At 39.0% G+C, this 19976-nt stretch overlaps 1 pseudogene across 1 annotated transcript in view; it reads left to right on the forward strand.

Annotated features, from left to right (window-relative positions):
• Positions 1 to 13651, forward strand: part of LOC148023415 (putative glycosyltransferase STELLO1) — a 33025-nt pseudogene extending 19374 nt beyond the window's left edge. Inside the window, exon 4 of the transcript XR_015693497.1 lies at positions 13477 to 13651. The product of XR_015693497.1 is annotated as a putative glycosyltransferase STELLO1 (transcript). The remainder of the gene's footprint in view (positions 1 to 13476) is intronic.
• Positions 13652 to 19976: the final 6325 nt, after the last annotated feature.

Raw genomic sequence — 19976 nt, forward strand, 5'->3', positions numbered from 1 at the left:
GGGAGAATCGGCACCTGGATAGAGGGAATCAAGGAAGGCATCCGCACAGTTGATGCAGTCTTCCCTGAAGAAACCTTCGCAGTAGATGGAACCCTCTGAGATGCATGGACTGAAGAAGGACGAGTGCGAGGAGGGTCTTCCCGATGTCGAACTTCACGATAGTCCCGCCTCCGCTCAGAGGAATGATGAGAAAGAAGCTCATCCTCTGAGTCTTCAAAGCCTGAAAACTGGTAAGACATCTTCCAATCTGCAAAATACCAAAGAAAGTTGTGCCGCTGACGAAATAGGACCAGCAATGTGGTCACCAACCACCAAGACACAGGCAGAGAGTGCCTACGAACACCTGGATCTGCAAAACGCAAATAGATCTGATGTCAAACACCAGAATCGAGACCACCAGCACCGGGAACAAGCCCAGACAGATGTCGCCTGCAGGAAAGGAGCAGCCGGGGGTAGAAGCGACCTGCAGAACAGCAAAACGCAGGCTGTAGGAAGGTCGCCCTGCAGCAGAAGAGGTCGCCTGGCAGCAAATGCAGGGTTGCTGCGTCACTGGATGACATGGCAGCCCCTGTGTACAGCAAACGCAGGCTGTACAGCCTCCTGATGCAGTCGCCTGGCTGGGATGGACCTGTTGGCAGCCGCCTGAAGCAGTTGCCTGGCTGTTGAGAAACTGTGGGCAGCAGCAGTAAGGTATTTCTCTCGTCCTCCGTGCTCTCAATCAGGCGATGATACCATGTGAGAGTGCGCAGCGAAAGAAGAACACGAACACAGAGGAGAGGAGAGAGGAAGCAGAGAATGAAGGAAGAAAGTCTGCACTGACTGAGATGAATGTGGAATACACTGGAATGGACAGAACAGTCCCTGCACGCAGCCCGGAGCGTCAGTGAGGGAACCAGGACAGACTGGAAGCAGAGGCAGCACCAATGCCGGAGACGGAGGGAGCAGTGCTGTACCTGCAGAGAATGAATGCTGGACTGACTGGGGGGGCTGCTATAAATAGCCCCCAGCCAGCAAACTGGCCGACCAGCTAAACTGGCCGACCTGGCTAGATCTGGTCGACTATGGCCAGATCTGGTCCGACTGACCAGAACTGGTCCGACTGCCCAAAATAATGGGCAGTCACCCCAAAAACAGCCCAGATCTGGGCTGTAAAATGCCCAAGGCTGAATGCTGACTAAAACAGCCTAAAAACACACTGACAGAGCTCCTCTGTCTCCTGTCAGACTCTGACAGGAGCTCACAACCAGGAGGTGACAGACTGAGACTGAATAAGAGCAGGCTAACAGCTTCTAAGTCTGCGTTTTTTTGATTTACCTATTTCTTGCGCCAGAAAGGTGCTTTAAGCGCCTGTATGGCCTTTCGAGGTTTGCACGGTAGTGGTTTGGGTTAGTTAGGGTCTTCAGGTCAAAATTTTGAAAAAATCCAAATTCGGCCTAGCAAGTCTGAATTGCAGGGGTCGAATGTCCAATTCGGCTTGTCCAAATGGTTGAATGAGAAAGGGCCGAATATCAAATTTGGCTAGTAGTCCGAATGTGGTTGTTTGAGGGCGGAGTGGGCAAATGGTCGAGGGCCGAGTCAAGTGGGCCGAATGCCAAGTTGGTTCGAATGGTTGATTCGGCCAAGCCGAATGTCAACTCGTCTGAGTGGGTTTGGGATGAGCGGTGGGCATCCAAATGTTAGTGGGCTGAATGGGCGAACACACGAGGGCCAAGGGCCGGTTCTGGGGTTCAACCCAAAATCGCATCACTTGGACAGACCAAATGCGGCATGATTTTGGCCGATGCAACAACAAATCGATTGAATCACAAGATTTATGATACACCCTATAGCAAGCACCTCTAGATCAAAGCTATGGATTGAGGAGAAAAGTTGTGTATACTTGCAATGTGCTAAAAACACCTAGGTGAAGTGATCAATCTAATGGGGCCAATAGGTCTCTCTCTCTCTCTCTCTCTCTCTCTCTCTCTCTCTCTCTCAATGCAACAGTGTCAAATGAGCCCTTCCTTGGCCTCTGGGGTTATAAACTCTTCCTCGACCTCTCCAATCACTCTCTTAATGGCATAAATCCTTTCAAGTACCCCTTTTCCTTAATCTATGCCTTGTTTGGGCCTATTTTACAGCATTAACCCTAAAGATTTCTACTTTGATTTCTCAATCCCTATGTACTCTAAATGCAATAAAAATCAAAAGAAGCATTGAAATAATTTCTCCTATTTGTCTAATCATCGAAAACACAAAATACTTACTTGCTTCAAAGATTAAACTCCCAAATCTCCTACCTACAAAGAGCATTGGTTCGGGAATAAATCCTACTTTGATGCTCGATTTGGGTGCACAAGAGCTCAAGCTTGAATCCGTTGGTCTCGGCAACGAAACCAAAATGTAGAGGGAGCCCACTCTCAATCACCAAGACCCACGGACCACTTATTGTTCAAGCGTTTCAAGCGAGCACCTATGGCTATCTCTCACCTAGCCGACGCACCTTCGATTCTACCAAGGTGTAATGAGTTTATCTCGATGCCCAAATAAGTTGTCTCCTCCCTCAAGCACACTGACAGCTCCTCCACAATTCGTGATGCAAGCTCAAGCATCCTCAAGCCTCCATCTCCAAGCTCCATCCTCCATAGCCGCGTGCTAGACGAGAGAAGAGAAGATAAGAAGAAGAGAGGAGGTGATGGAGAGATTCACCTCCAATATCCCTCACCCTCACACTCTCACTCCCTCACACACTCTGTCTCAAGCACTCACAAGTAAGACAAGAGAAGAGAAGAAGATAAGTCGGCTTTTGCCACACACCAAAGAATGAGCTTCTCCATTCACTTTTTGGCTTTTATTAAATCCCTTTTGGGCGATTCATCCCTTTTTTTACATGACTGACCATTGTGACAAGGTCCTTTTTTCCATTTCCTTCTATTAGCCTTCTCTCTTTACCTATGCCCATCTACCTTTTACAATTTTTACAGGAGGGAGCTTGCTGCTCTTTTACAACAGTTTTAGGAGCGCCTTGTATTTACAAATGTGCTTCTGCCTTTGACTTGATTTTTGAGACCGCCCTTGCACTTTTAGCCGTTTTCCATCCTGCCTTTTCCATTGCATCCACATTCTTGACTTCTTTTTCTTTTGTCTCGAACCAGAGTTAACACCATCCATCCTCTGGAGAACACATATTCATAGTGGAAAATTTCATATAAAATGCTAGCTTTTGTTGTTGATAATACACAAAAAAGAAGTGATTCGGCGCAAGATATATTCCATAAATTACTCAAAGCAGGTCCACAAAAGTTCTATTCTACATTTTCACCTCTCCACCTTGGCTTGAAATAGTAGACATAATATCACACTATATTGGAGAGTAGCCAAGTTTGTAGCTGACAAAGAGGGCACTGGGGGGTACACTAGGACTTGATGAAACAAAGCGTAATTGAGCCAACTACTTTCAACTCCTTGATTTTGGTATCTTGACTATCAATTGTGAAGTTTGTTGATTATAACTCTACTATTTGTGCAACAATTAGATCTTTGGACTCTTGGTTTTCATTAAAAAGATAATATCTTTCCTCAGTAACAATAGCTACCTAAGTCTTTGATTAAATTAATTAGGCTTGCAAAGAGGAACTAGAATTGAAACAATTTCAACCATACGCTTTAAGCATTTTCTTTGAATCACTAGAGGGAGGAGGAGAATCATTATCTTTAGGGATGGGTTTAGGATCTTCTACAGGAGGAGGAGAAACCGCTGAAAGGTTTTCAAAAGGTGGTGGAATTTCCTTGGTAGGGTAGAGTATGTCAAAAATACATACAAGTACGACCCATAGGTGATACTACTCATAGTACCCCTAGTGACCTTGATAAAATGTTGATCTATTTTTGTGTATGAACTCCAATCAATGACCATGCCTTTAAGCATTGTTCTCGAGGCAATGAATAACTCCTTGGATAGGTAATTGGATGGAGTCTTAGTAGGCATGAACTTATCCTGAAAAATTTGATATAATAGCTTCCAAAATGGATCAAAGATCATTACGATTGAGGCACTTGAGATAGTAAGAACTTTCTTAGGATTGAAGATGATATGGGTTTGTTTTTCCAACACCTTGAGAATGTCCTCATTAGCTAAGAGCTAATGGGCTATTGGAAAAACATATTCATGATAAGGAAGAAATAAAGCTTTCCCCAAGTCTCTGGGTGTCATCGTAATAGTGGTATCTTAGACAAAACCAACATGCTTGCTATACGAGGATAAGAACTCATCACATAGAGTAGGATCATTTGGAATAAGTGGCAATGAAAGAGCCACGGAATTGGAAAGGCCGGCCTTAATAATAAGATTTAATTTCAACAGTGAGGAATTGTCTCTATAGACCAAAGGAACATATTGGACGGTTGAAGTGCCATTCAGATAGCAAAACACACACCCCACACAAACATGAAAAATGTCTACAAAATAACAAAACAAAAATATATAAGAGATCGACAAAATATCAACTCATATAGAAGACCACTAAGCACCCCAACAAACACATCCTATACATTTTTTGACATGACCTACCCACTCATGTGACTGAAAGCTTCGTGATATGTAACACACATGTATCCTCAAAACCTCGTATCATATAGTAAAAAAAACAAAACAAATATACCATACCCTCAACTACAACATCATGACCATCAGAATACCAAAAACTAGAAAAACCACAACACATGAATGCCAATGAACCAAGATTCAACTAATCGTGTCGACAACGATTGACTAGTAGACTGCATCACCCATACTCCCACACAGCGCGTTCATTGAATTAGTGATTAGTGAGAAGTGATTGGATTCAACTTTAATTTTTTGTGGATTTTAAAAACTTATCACAAATGGACAAATTTTTAATTAGGTGATAATCCTTAGGAAAGAAAATGACAATTCCTTTATCAATTAAAAATTATTAAGCTTACATGGTGCATTAAACGTAGCTCGGACTTTGTAACCTCTTTGAGGGTCTCAATGTAAATTCCTTCTTAAAAATTATTGTGTGTGGAGTGCTTTTTTGCTACGTGTATATGAGTGATAGTTGGTTTCTTTTATTGCAAATTGAAAATGTGTATGTATAGCATACGAAGCATATGCAATGTAAATGACATGTTTATTTCATTTCATTTTAATGGTGTGTGTCAAGAATGGATGCACATGGAAAAGGTGCATAGCTATGTTTATTTTATTAATTAAATGTGATTTATCATGCACAAAAAAGAAAATGGAAAAATTGATACTTGAAGGGTGTGTATATGCACCCTAATCTAAATGCACACACTAAAAATCAACTGACCATGTCCTCAAACAAAAATCAAAATGCAATCTAGTAATTTGCAAATTTGCAACATTAGGAAAATGGCATAATTTTTTTTAAAATTTGTATTTTGTATGGATTTTTTTCACAATTGATTAGAATTTATTTGGATGTTTTTTTATTTTTGTTTGTTTTGTTTCAACTTTTTTGGTTTTAATTTTCAAATGATTTTTAAGGGCCTTAAATACAAATTTCAAGTTTTTATTAGATTTTAAAACTTTGTTCTATTTATTTTTAAAATTTCAAATGAGATTTGCAAAAACTTTAGATATTTTTTTGTTAATTTTTAAAATTTTATTGGATTTTTATTTGATTCTGTTTTATTTTTTTAAATTTGAATTTTTATGGATAGAAAAGTGTGTACCCAAATTCGCTATATTGTGCCTAAACATCAGCAACGAACCTTGTGGTATTGACGAAACCCCATGCTCGTCCTTGCGTGTAAATAGGAACCACAACTTTGGTGGATACACAAACCATAGCAACTTGTGCACGCGAACAACAAACAAGCGGGGGAAGTACATGTGAATGAGGGGTTTGGGGGGGGGGGGGGTGGGTGTAGTGGGAGAGGGAGGAATAGGGGGGTAATAAAGGGGTGGATTTGGAGGGGGGAATGGTTTTTTTTTTTTTTTTTGGGGGCAAGGGGGGTAGGGGGTGGCGAGTGGTGGGTTGGAAGAAGAGGAGGGGAGGACAAGGGGGAGGAGGGTAATAGCTGTAGGTTGCGAGCAGGGGAGGCGACCGGTGGTTGGAACATGGCGATGGTTCGAGCAAGGGGTGGCAGTCCAGTGCATAGCAACGATGACAAATGTTAGGATTGTGAAGGGCAGCTACTAGAAGCCTAGGGCAAGAGGGAGAGAGGGTGGGGAGGAAGGATGAGAAAGGGAGGGATGAAGAAGCATGGGAAAAAGACAAAGGAGAGGACAAAGAAGGAGGAGGAGAAGGTAAAGGAGGAGGAGAAGGAAACAGAGAAGAAGGAGGAGATGTAGGGAAGGGAGGGGGTAAGGAGATGGCGAGGGGAGAGAGGGGGAGGAGAGAGAAGAAAGAAGAGGAGAGATAGAATGGAGAGGTGGCTAGAGGCAAGGAAAAGTGGATGGTAGTTTTTTTTGTGTGAAGAAAATTAATGATATGTTTTTTACTTTTATTAAAAAGAGGACCTCATGTCTTGCACATATGGGGTAGAAAATTTATAGTGACAGGATCAGGAGGCCACTTAGAGGCATGAGCAAGATCTACATGATGCGTTGGACGCGAGGGCATGCAACACGAGATGAAAAATGGACGTTCATATGGAATGTGCGAATTGGACACATGAAAGTACATATAAATACATTTCAAACAAATTGAATGTTGAATTGAAGTGCAAGAGAAAGGAAAAGTGGATAGGGCAATAGAGGAAATAGGGTGGACAATTAAAATTGCAATTTCGACATTGTAATTGCATATTCACATGGAAAATATGCAAAAAAAGCACATGCAAGAGCACACAAAAATTAATCTTGAGAGATCCATTCATCGAAACAAAGTATGAAAAAAAGAAATATTTCTAGTTTGATGAGCCCCACATGGCTACCCAATCAAAACACAAGTTTGACAATGTGCAAGGGGTGGGTTCACATGAAAAAACATAAAAGAATGCACACACAAGATGGATTAAATTTTATCCCAAGAAGATTCGTGAGTTGAAAGAGAATGCAATGAAAATGAAAAATGTCGGGGTTGAAATAGGGATGTCAAGTCAAGATGCAATGTTAGTGGTGATCGAGCACGTTCTCAAGGAAAAAATGATAAAAACTTAATAAAAATTTAATAACAAGAAAGCTGTGTGTCAAAATGAGGTGCACTAAAAAGCAAAAATGTTAGATTATAACGAGTTGTAGAGGGCTACCTTATTAGAACATAGTTCTGATGAGAATAGACAATATTCAAATAAAAAATAGCAAAAACGCGTAAGAAAAATACCCACATTTGCAAAAAATTAATAATGATCAATCTAGGTGTTAGGTTAATGGGATATAAAAAGAAAAAAATGTCCAAAGAAAGGGAATGGTCAAAGTAATCCTGTCAAATCTCCATACAGATGTAAGAAAGATATGTTCGCATGGAAAGACATTTGATTCACATAAAATCCTTCAAAAAATAAAAATGTATGAACCATTGCTTGGAACAGAGGGCTCTAAAAGAAGAAAGTGTCGAGTACAAAGGTAAATAAGACTATGATATTAGATTCTAGGTTTGGTAAACTTAAGATGTATTCAAATAAAAAATGCGCAAAATAAGAAAAGTACAAAAGAGAAAGGAAAAAACCCCCAAGAGAGAAGTAGGACATTATGGATGGGTGGGGCAAGGACCCTAGCATGGTTAGAAAAACAACATTTTAAATCGATCAAATGTAAATGATATTCGCAAGATGGACATGTAGGGACGCATCCCTAGATTTAGAATCTTACAAGATTAGGTGATGATGACCTACATGGCCTATGCATTGACAAATGACTGGACCTTGATGTCCCCACTCTTAAGATATAACATACACACATATACACAAAAGTAGGTTTAGAAATACTTGGCCCATTTAACAGTTGGTCGAAGTAGACAATCATTGTGGTGTGAGGTGTAATAGTTGGCGACAGGAGGTACCATAGCTTGGCACAATACACATATACATGGTAGAGACCATGTAGTAGCACCAAGGGAGGTAGCATTGTCAATGAAGGTTGACAAGTTGTCATTTTCAAAGCACATTGCCCTTAATCTTACCAGCACTCATATTGAAAGAAAAGATCAGTCGCTTGGTCCCAATTACTTACATCACTCAATAGATGTTGAAGGACCCATATCTTACACCCAGTTTGGAATTCAACAAGATGAGGAGGCTTAGAGGGACTATGCCAACGTGCACAATTGATGGTGCATCCATGCATTCCAACCCTAGTGTAGGTGTGAGAAGGAAGGCTAGGGGGCCTCATAATGTAGTACACAGAATAGAGTGATATGCCATGTTGTGGTAGTAGAGGCCAGTTCTATGTCCGTGTGTGCATAGGAAAATGGGAACATACCTGATTACCAACTATTATGTCTTGTAAACCTCACCTCTCATTTGATTGAAGGGAAAATCACTCACACTCAATCCCCCCTCTGTCTCACACATTATTGAGAGATACAAGATGGCAACCTGATTCTTGAAACCCATCATTGTATTCCTCACAGTCACTTATGTGAATATTGTATGCCTTGTGTACAATTGATAGGGCCATAATGCATCCCACCTTATGCTAGCATACAATGCGAGAAATGAAGGCTAATGAGCTTTATAATGTTATGCACAGAACAAGTAGCGCTTTGTGCATTGAGAGGTCCATTCCGTTCGTGCAATGCTCCATGCACATCTTATCTCTCATTAATTGAAGAAACATGACTAGTCACTCACCCCACTCTCTTTAACACACTCTGTTGATAGATATAGAGGGTAACCCATGCTTATATCCCTATTGAGTTAGAATGAAAGCTCACATCGTTTAACGGGCTATCGATGAAGATCTGGCTTTGACTTGTTGATAATATCAAATAATATCTACTAATGAAGAGGCATACCCAGGGAGGTAGCTGATAGATCAATAATTTTGTTTGGATGTAGGAGCTTTCATCTGTTGGAGAAGTCAGACACTCTACAGAGTGATAGGATACAATGCATCTGGGAGGCAACTTTAGAACTGCATCTTAGAGAGTTCGATTAATGAGCCAGCTAATCTAGATTGTGGGTGTTTCCACATTTTCCTTAGCCAACTACCCACCCAAGGGTGTTTGCAATCTTTTCTTGGAGTGAGGCATATTATGACATGGAATTTCTTCATTTTCTCCCATAAAAGTTTTTATTTATTTATTTATTATTATTTTTTCTTATTTGTCTCCTTACTTCGGAGGGTGTTTCCACCTTTTCTCAAAGAGTAGGTCAGTATGGCCAAGACCAAAGTCATTTTCTCCCATAATGTTTTTTGGATTTTTTTCTTTGTTTCAAAGGCTAGAACACTATTTTTGTGAAGCATCCATGCCACCTCTGTTGGACTAGACGAGAAGGTAATAGAGCAAGGGCAGAATCAAGGGAACAAAGGACTTCATCTACCTCATCAAAATCAAAAAATGGCTATCAAGAGTAGCATGAGAAGAATTAATGAGCGATGTCCAAAAGGGATAGGATTTATCAACTATGATTATCAGGATCTCCAAGGAGGGGAGTACTTCTTCAGGTGATAGCCATTTATCAGGAATGGATCATCAGAGGCATCTACATCTTAGATCTCTACATATCCATTAGGATTAATTGCTAACATTTTGTAAGGACCCATCTAGTGTTGTTGGGGTTTTCTTGGAAAATTTTCAAAGCACAAACCGTATGTGAGAATGACGTCACCTTCCTTGAATTCTTTGTGCTTAATGAAGTTATTGTGGTAGACCTTGTGCCAAGCTTGTGTGGCTTCCATGCACTGTAGGAACATCTACTATATTTTATCCAAGCATTTCAAGTGCAGAAGACAATGCTATAGAGACTCATTATATCCGAGGTGCTCTTTGATAGCCACTTGTAGAGAAGGTAGTTCGAGTTCCATAGGGAAAAAAACTTCTATGCCATGCACCACTTGAAAGGTTGTTTGTCCTATAGCGGCCTTATACGAGATTTTATACAACCAAAGGGCCTCTGTAAGATGATTGTTCCAATCATGGCGATGTGTGGTAGTTGTCCTTGTTGGGATCAAACACAAGATGCGATTGGTAACTTTGACTTGGCTGTTGGCTTTGGAGTAGTAGGGAGTGGAGTTATGATGGCAGATCTTGTAAAGCTTTGTCACCTTGTCCATGATCTTATTCAGAAAGTGAGGGCCTCTGTCACTTACAAGCTCTAAGGGACTAGTAAAGTGGGTGATAATATTCTTGTAGAGAAACAAAACCACACTATTTTCATCATTTCACTTGAGAGCCTTGGCTTTGCACCACTTCATCACATAATCAGTATATACCAAAATGTATTTGTTCACTTTCGTTTGGTTGGACACATAATCAGTATATACCAAAATGTATTTGTTCTACTTTCGTTTGGTTGGAGGGTCAATTGGCCCCACAATGTTGATGCTCCATTTTATGGACAACTTCAAGGGAAGGATTGGCTATAGTAGCAGCATGGTATTGGTCTTGGTGGTTTTCCCCATGCATTGACATGCATCACATCACTTGCAATAATTATAGGCATCCTTATGGAGAGTTGGCCACCAGTATCTTACAAGCAGAGCCTTCCTAGTTGTCACTTCTCCTACAAAATGTCCACCACATGGCTTGTCATGGAAAGCCTTTAGGATGGTGCCAATCTCATCTCCTGTGACACATATATATGGCACTTCATCTTTGCCCTTTTTATATAGTGCATCATCTCTAGGAGGGTGTAGGAGATTGATTCCAACATAAGCTTCTTCTCTTTGTTGGAGAGGCTATGAGGGTACTGTTGGGTTGCCAAGAGGTTGACAATGTCTACATACCAAGGGATAATGGTCTCTACTAGAAACATAGATACATCTAGGAGGTCTAGATTATCCTATTCCTCTTCTTTACTCTAAGGAATTTGCGAGAGATGATTGGGTAAGACATAGGAGCAACTGGGCTTAGTAACCGCTTCAAAGTCAAACTCCTAGAAGGGAAAATCCATCTGATCATTGTACTTTGACATCTGCCTTGTTCATCAGGAAAAGGATAATGCTTCATGATCTATGCAGAATTTAAAGTGGATCAATAGCAAGTCGTGTTGAAACTTTTCCAAGGTGGGCAAGCACCATTGCTAGGCCTCAAGCTTTATCAATGTGTAGTTTCTTTCTCTATTAGTAACTTTACAGCTTGCATAATAAATGGGATGATCTAGCTTTGAAGCACCTTTCTGATAGAGGATACCTCCTAGGCCTTTGATTGATGCATAAGTATGCACATGGAATTCCTTCATCCAATTAGGAGGGTGTAAGATGGGTGCTTCAATCAGACATTGCCTTAAAGTGTTAAGGGCTTCTTTGTAATCATCTATCCAAATGAACTCTATATCTTTCCTTAAGAGCTTATGCAGGGGATTTGTAGAATGGGGCTTTGTATGGGAAGAACAAGCTCTCTATTGCATCTTTAGCTTTTTCTTCTACTTCGGGTTTTATAGTTGCCATGCAACAAGGGGAGTAGTATATCCGTGATTCTATTTCAGTGTTAAAACTAATTTTAGAAGCTACATTGGGTTCAAGAATAAGGTATTCACTCGTTGATAATGACTTTGCTCATAGTGCCCATTATTAGGAATTGTGCTTCTGGTTTCTTTGAGAATATTTGTCTGATAGCATTTTCTACTCTGTTGATGTTCCATCTACATCTTCATTGAAAGAGTCAAACGAGATTTCTATGGAGGTGGATCCATGCCCTTTTTGAGTGCCATACTTCTTTAAAACTACTTTATGTGGTTTCTTGCCTAGAGTTAGGGTTCCTTTAAACCAGTTATCCTTGCTCTAGATTCAAATAGCCATGGTCTTCTGAGAAACAGAGGGTAAGATATTCCATAAGAGTTGGGCTTTACCACCAGCTAAGTGAGGGAATAGTCTCATCCAACCATTGTGGTCTTGACATATGGGAGGATACCTAAGGGCTTGATTCTACTCTAATCAACCAATTCGATGAGCCACTAAGTCGGTTGCATGCCTTATAGACCGAGATATTTCATTGTGACATTAGTCATTACATTCACTGAGGAACCTCCATCAATCAATGCACTTGCATCCAGATGCCAATCTTTGGAGTGATAGGATCCAGGAAGGTGTTGGTCACATCTACTTCTTTTATAGGCTCTAGGACCTTATTTGTTTTAGTAGTAGTCGTAGGATTGGAAATCCTCAGACGACGTTGAAGTGTGAGAATACTTTTGAACCTTTTGCCACAAGTGGGAGATAGCATCAACAACTGTCTAAATGCTAGATTAGGGTAGAAGGTATCTGGGTCCTTCACCAAGTCATATTCTTTTATGGGATCTACAAGCTTCTCCAATTGGCTACGGAATGGAGCTATACCCACTTTCATTTTTTCTCTTTCTTCTAGACATGATATAATATCTAAAATTCTTCTATCATTGGGGATAGCTTTGCCTCTTCTGTCTCCTAGACCAGCTTTGTATTCTTCTATGGTACTAGACTATTATGTACTATATTGTCTTGTATTATACTGCTCTATGGTTCTCTTGGGAGCTTCACAATTTTTGTAGGTGGAATATTCTCTTTTGAAATTGTTGGTTCTCTTTTCTTAGCATGCGTAACTCTAGCTACCTCCAATTCCACTAAGTTGGAGGCCGGCTCCTGAGCTTTCTACTAGCTATGAATGGCATTAGCCTTTGTAGAAGCTAGATTAGGATAGTCTTTAGCAGTGTGGCCTTCTCCTTTATCTCGACTACATAAGGGCTTGTAGTTTATGGACCTTCTAGGGTTTAGGTAGTTTGGGGAGAAATTACCATTTTCTCCACATCTGTAGCATTCCACTTCTAATATCTAACCTTCATAAACCTATCATTCTTTGTAACTTCTTTGGGTGGGGAACCTCATTTAACCAAAATCATGGCCAAATTCTCTAGGCTTTGGTTAAATATCTTGGCTTGTCATCTTGGATTCTAGCAAGTTGAACCTTGCTTTTTCATTTTTCTTCCTTTTGTCATGCATCTCCTTTAGAGAGCAAATGTATTCTGTATGATTCTTTCTTATGTAGTAAGAATAGAATGCTCCACAAATAGTTGGCTTTTGGGTACATTCAATAACTAAATATCTTGCTGCTTGTTGATGGCACTTTTCACATCACGTATTTGATTGCATCACATCTCTTCCTACTTCTACAATGTTAGATATGCTAGTAGTATTTACTTTTAGTGTTTGTACCTACTTTGTGATTACATCCATAATCTATTTCTTGATATTGGCAATTGAATTGGACAAATAGTCCTTCAAATTTTCTCCTCCTGAAGAGCACTTGTAGTAGAGTTTTGGGAAGTTTCTATAATCACAATATAGATTGGTTGGATTGATGCAAAGGGTTCTTTGTTCAGATCTAGTTTAGAGCTCTTATTGGGATTGTTGGTTATTGTTTCTAGGTGTTAGGGTTCCACTATTGTTGTCGATTTGCCATTGGAAAACTATTTAAGGCCATTGTTATTGTGGTTGAACCATCATTTGAGGCACTGTCTGCAGCCACTGTGGATTCCATGCACTATACTATGATACTATTTGCATCTGAGGATATGGATAGGGACTAGTTCCTAGGATTGCATTTGGTGGGTATATCATTGTTGGCATTGTAGGAGGTAGGATTCCTCTTCCAACTATCATAAATAATATTGCTTCAACTTCATCATATAATCTTTCACCTTTCATTGCAACTTGCAGGTTTACTAGTCTTCTCACCTTCACAAACTTATTGACTTTCTAGTTATAGGTCTCTAAGAAAAAATTCCTTCTAGATGCCTTCATCTAAGTTATGGTTGGTCTATCTCTTTTGTATGGATTCCATTTTAGAGAAGTATGCTTCCATCCATTCTCTAGAGGACTAACTTAAATTCATGAACTCCTCTCATATTAGCTCTTCAAAATCTTCACACTTAAATTTGGTGAGAAAGGCTACCTTCAGTTTCGTCCCATGAGCTGAAAGTGCACGCTACTTGTCTCTCATACCACTAAAATATCGTGCCTTTGAAAGTGGTGGAAAATTTTACCAACCAATGCTCGAGGGTTCTGGCATTATTGGCTACACATGCTACCATGAGCTTGGTTACATGAAGATCAGGGTCAGCATTGTATTCTCTCTTAAAGATCGGCAATGTGACTATATTTGTTGACTTATTGTCAACATTTCTAGGACAGATTTGGCCGGAAAGGGAACCTTGATTTGCCATTGGGACTTTTGTAAAGAGTGTTGAAGGGTGTCAAAGGAGACTTCTCCTACTAGCTTGTTCTCGGCTTTGATTTTTAATTTCTCTCCTCTCATGTATCTCTAGATTTGTTCTATTGCTTGTGTCTTTATCACATCATTCATTAGGGAGTTGGCTCCACCCAGTTTGTTTGTGCTCATCAATAGACATGGATTAGAGGGGCTTGAGTCTTTTGAGGACTCTCTTGCCAACATTTCTTCTATTTCTTTCATTTTAACATATTTGAATTTAGCTTTTATTCCACTATAAAGAGGAAGATATTCTATTGTAAAGGTATCAAAATTCATTCATCTAAGGATTGCCATAGTGTCAACATCCTGATAGTACTACCTTTAGAGAGTCTCAATGGTGTATGTTGGAAAGAACACTTTGTCTATCAACTTCCAGTGGATTGCCGTTTAAACTTAAACATAAGATTATATGTGCACCAAGTATCCCACGTGTCTTATTGTTATTTCCATGAACAAGTTCCAGTGCTTTTCCTTCTTATTCTTATAAACCTCCATTGACCATGAATCTTGAAGCTTCTTCACAATCTCCAACTTGATAATGTCTTAAAAATCTTCAATGAATACCAAATCTTCCATTGATACCCATTCTTTATATTTTGCTCTTCAGTTTTGTGGTAAACAATTGGTTACAGTGATACAACTTTCTAAGCTTCAGAAGCCAATGGGATCAATAAGTCACAAAGAGCTTGCATAAAGATAGTGATATGCTTCCACCATTGAGGAATGAACTTCTTGTAGAAAGTGGCTTTGGAAATGAAGGTCTCCAATTCTTCAAGGGTATTAGGAACTTTGCCTTTCTTTCTTCTCAATAGTGCATTTCCCTTCGTTACTAACCTCTTTATATGCTTGTTGATGGCAATATTCCCTAGCTGTGCACCAAAAACATGGATCCCTAAGAGGAACATCAAGAAAATGAAAAAACTACTATAAGAAAATCTATCTTGTCACACCAACAAGCTTGTTATTTATGCTTCAATCAACCACAAAAATAAAAAGAGCACCATAAATAACAAATCTTTACGCATTGTCATATAGTGAATCTCTCGCAAATTTATCACAACAAATCTTTAACATATATTTCATATAAACCACAAAAGAACCAAAGGAACATAAAAGAATACTCAATATTGAATGGAATTCATAACATAATATTCATATTTTATAGTCTTTTTCTCAATCTCTCACATGTAGATACAATGTTTCTTCATAGAAATTGGCTATCTCTCATACACAATCTCTCTCACATATGCTCTCTCTCAATAGTAAATGAGAATAACAAAGAATAAATCTCAATAATCCTCTTTTGTTCATGGATACACCTCCCAAGAGGTATGCTTGATATGAAGAGTCACTAGATCTACTACAATGTCCCTTGAGTTTACTTGGAGTATTCCACAACTACTTTCTCTACTTCTTTGAGTGATTAAGAGCTTCCATTCTTCTCATTCTAAGATTGGAAAATATCCTCAAATCCATTAAATGAAATACTCATAGAGTATAGAGAAGACAACAGAAAGCATACAGAAGCTCAGCAGTACACTGCAGAAGGTCTACAAAAGGCATAAAAAAAATATAGCTCAAAATAAGACCAACTCAATTCATAAAAAACCATCAAATATACTCAATAATTCTTCAAAGCTCTTATTTACAATCACAACCTCTCAAAAAAAAAGAAAACAGATCAAAATAGAGGCAAAAGTAGACATATCAAAACCAAACAATAGACACATAAAAGAACTTAATAGAATATCATAACTCAATCAAAAATCATCATGAGCTTCTCAAACACATTCAACCTAACCCAAAACACTTCCAAACCATCCAAAAACCAATTAATAATACCTCAGATCACCATAAAAAATCACCCAAAATCCAACAAAAAATAGCTAGAAATACAGACGTTTCAACCTTCAATACCTTATTGCTAAATTATATATATATATATATATATATGCATGTGTAAACATTGTGTTGCGCAAGGTGAAAGTGAATTGCAATCTTTTGATTGCTTGCTTGTATGACACATTTTCTTTGGAAGAAAACAAATAAATAGATTAAGCAAGAGTGCACATGGGAATGACGTAAATTGTACCAATCACATTGCTTAGAAAAGTCAGAAAGCCTATTTGAGCATGAGGCATGGTTAGGGTTTACAATTATGGATTGGAGTTGAACAAAACCACTATAACTAGGGCAAATAATCTAAAACGACCTATATAATAAAAGAAACTTGCTATATGAAAGAACAAAACAAAGAAAAATCTAAGGGAAAGAATAAGGATCATCAAAGGAACAATAACTCTAGGATCAACAAACCATCTACTAAATCATAGTTGAAAAACCTTTCTAAGGAACAACACGATGCAAAATGAGGAATTGTTAAGAGACGAATATAAGGAATTGAAGGTGGCATTAGAAAGCCTTTAAGCTATTGCCAATAAGGATGTTAGTGAGGTGTCACTGATAGGTTTAAGAAACCAATATAGTACTTTGGTTGAGCCAAGCCAAGATACGTTAGATAAGCTAGATGATAATTGCTTAATGCAAGAAGGAAAATATGTAGTGAGAGATGGATGACATATGAAGATTATTGAAAAATGTAAATGTCAGTGGATCATCCAGCCACTTAGTAATTGATTTGATACAATGGAGCTTGTTACATAATTTGTATGGCTTGCACATCGAGGCACATGTGTGGCCAACTCATTGTTGGTGGGACTTTGTGTCATAATGGGTTCCAAGGACCAAGCAAAAATTTCATTCGTCACTAAGAAAATAGAAATGTATAGAGTTGGGGATGACCCCTATAGATTCGTATAGGAATTTGAATAGGTATGTGAGGCACACAACCTCATCACAGTGATGATAAGAAAGCACATACATGCCTTCGTACTTTACTTGAGTGACAAAGGCATAATGTGGTTTAGAAGGCTGAATGCAAATTAGAAAGTTTACTTCTATAATCTCAAGGGCTTATTTATCATGTGGTTCACAGAAGCTAGATATGGGAACAACCTCATTGTATGGCTCATGAACTTGTAGCAAAATAAGATAAAAAGAGTATGCATGAATGCATCACCAATGTAGAAGTCTATACAAGCAAATTTCTCTCACTAAAAAGGACAAATGCCAAGGTTGTCAAAAAGGAATTTGTCAAAGGAATTGGAGATGAGCACATCTACGAAGCCATGGCTAGTAATTTGTCTTTAGATAGATTTGATCTAAATGTAGGCTTGGGTGAGGCCATACGCATTGATGACTTGTATAGTGAAAGGAAAACAACACCAACTCAAACTAACTAGAATCATTGAAGCCTTGAAAAACCACAACCATATGATTAGAACATTCAATGTGTGCATTGTGGGGGCAACCACCTTCCATTTGAGTGTTCCAAGCCTCCTCAAGTTTTTACAAATTTTGGATGTATTGGCCACAAAGCAAACTACTACCAAGCATCCAAATGATTGCCCTATGCAACCCCTTTCAACAACCATCATATCCATAATAGAATAGGGTGCCATAGTGACCTAGGCCTTTGGAGGGCCTTTGCAAGTAGTGCTACTAGCTTCCACTAAACAAAAAAAATTAGCAAAAAGAGTAATAGAGATCAATCCCTTTGGCATACCTCAACCCCTAGCCTTGATAGTCACTCTTGCTATGAGCAATGCTCCTATCCACTATAGAGGAGTCCACCTAAAAAGAAGAATACTCAAATCCATACATGACCTATGATGAGGAGCATAACAATGTTCTCATGGTTTATAAACCCATAACATTCATAGTGTTGGGGTGAGGGATAGGGAGAGATCCAACATAGTTCATAGATCCAATCAAATGTAGGAACTATGGACAACTTGGACATGCGTCCTCGAGATGTCCATAAGAAACTCAACTCCCCAAGGATGGTCAATGAGATCAATGATGCTCTAAATGTGAGATAACACATATGTATCCTTATTGTCCTAGGCTAAAGGGTATCGCAATTAAAGCCATTGTCCTATCAATTCCCTCACACTCTTCAAAGTAAAGATGGTCCATGACAAGGACACAATATTGATACCCATATCAATGCTATCACGAGAACTCAAAGCAAGAAAATTGGCATCAACATTCTAAGACCGTCCCACTACTCTAATGGATCCATGATAGGGAAAAAGAATTCCAACAAGAGGAAAACAAGGGAAGTTAAGAAACTCTTGTTGCAAAGTGAAGGGATTACTCTATCGAACTGACCAACAAAGTTCTATCCAATGGCGAGTGTGCAACTACCGCTCCTGAAATTGAGAAGGTTGCAACAATAACAAAAGAGTACCTTAATATTGAGAGATAGTTAGAAATAATTGACAAAGTCAAGAAGTGGATGCAAGAGGCTTAAGAAGCTAAGCAGGAATCAAACTTTGCATTAGACATGAGTGCTATAAGATTACCAAGCACCGCACTGTTATCTTACCCAAGATAAGAATCTAATTTCAAAAGGTTATCTTCTAACTCACTTGAAATCAAAATAAGCTAGAGTCTCAAAATTTGTGGACAAAATAGCAACTAGCCAAATCATTGGTTTTGATGTAAAGATGTGGAACATGGCCTTGTTGCATTGGCTTCAGACCAGCATAATAGGCCATTAATGTACAATATCCCTAACCTTTGAAAAACACTTAAATAATGAATAAAGAATAGAGTGAAACTACAAGAGCCATCATTTTGTATAGTCCAAGGAAACAACACTAGAATTGAAGTATCCAACCTTTCTGCAAGAGCTCTCAAAGTCAACAGGTTCTATAAAGGGATTGAGCATCACGCCTTTCTTCCTCTAAAAGCTCTTGATGACTCACTAAGAAGAGGAATAATTCACATGACTGTAGGAGTTAGTATAGTCAATCAATTAATGCCAGCAACATTAGTAAATTCACCCATTGAGAGTGTGTATTTCAACCTTATAGTGGCCAATGGCTACAAGGTCCAGCCCATTAGGGGTCTTGAAGGACTAGCTTGTTAAGATTGCGGAAATCAGTTTTATGATAAAATTTTATGGCAATGAAAAGAGTGGATTGTGATTACAACTTTCTTTTAGGCCACTCTTAGATGTGAAATGCCCCTGGGTAAGGGAATAGTCTTCTTCAAAAATAGGTGAGACACATTGGGGGTGGAGATGGAAAGTTGGAAAACCATGCCCATGGACCTTGATGCCATATTCAATGTGCTTCAGGGTAATACAAATTGCACTTCCATCGTGAATACCCGAAACAAATATGTTCCTTCCCCCAATGATGAACATGATTGTATGCACATTCTTGCCATGCTTGACCTATCCTTTTATGGAGGAACAATAATATAGAAAAGTAAGTGAATAATTGATTCAAGTAGACAAAGAAAAGCTCACTATATGTCTAATTGAGTCTAACATGACAAAATTGACAATACCTATCCTAACGTTGTAGGGTTCAATGTTCTTGTCAACCACTTGGAATGGAAAAAAATTCTTGCTTTGTGATCACGGTGCCTTACAGAGAATCTCAAAGCAAATTTGTTGATCCTTGAATAGTTACTTTATCAATGAGAATGAAATGGAAAAGGCTACACCAAACATTATTTGATTGTCATGCCAAGTTCATTGCATCACTAATGAAGCTTGGCGAGCTTAAGGAAAAGGAAGAT

Source organism: Lygodium microphyllum, chromosome 16 (assembly GCF_053477565.2).
Source record: "Lygodium microphyllum isolate KBCC chromosome 16, Lygodium_microphyllum_v1.1.10, whole genome shotgun sequence".
Classification (NCBI taxonomy): Eukaryota; Viridiplantae; Streptophyta; class Polypodiopsida; order Schizaeales; family Lygodiaceae; genus Lygodium; species Lygodium microphyllum.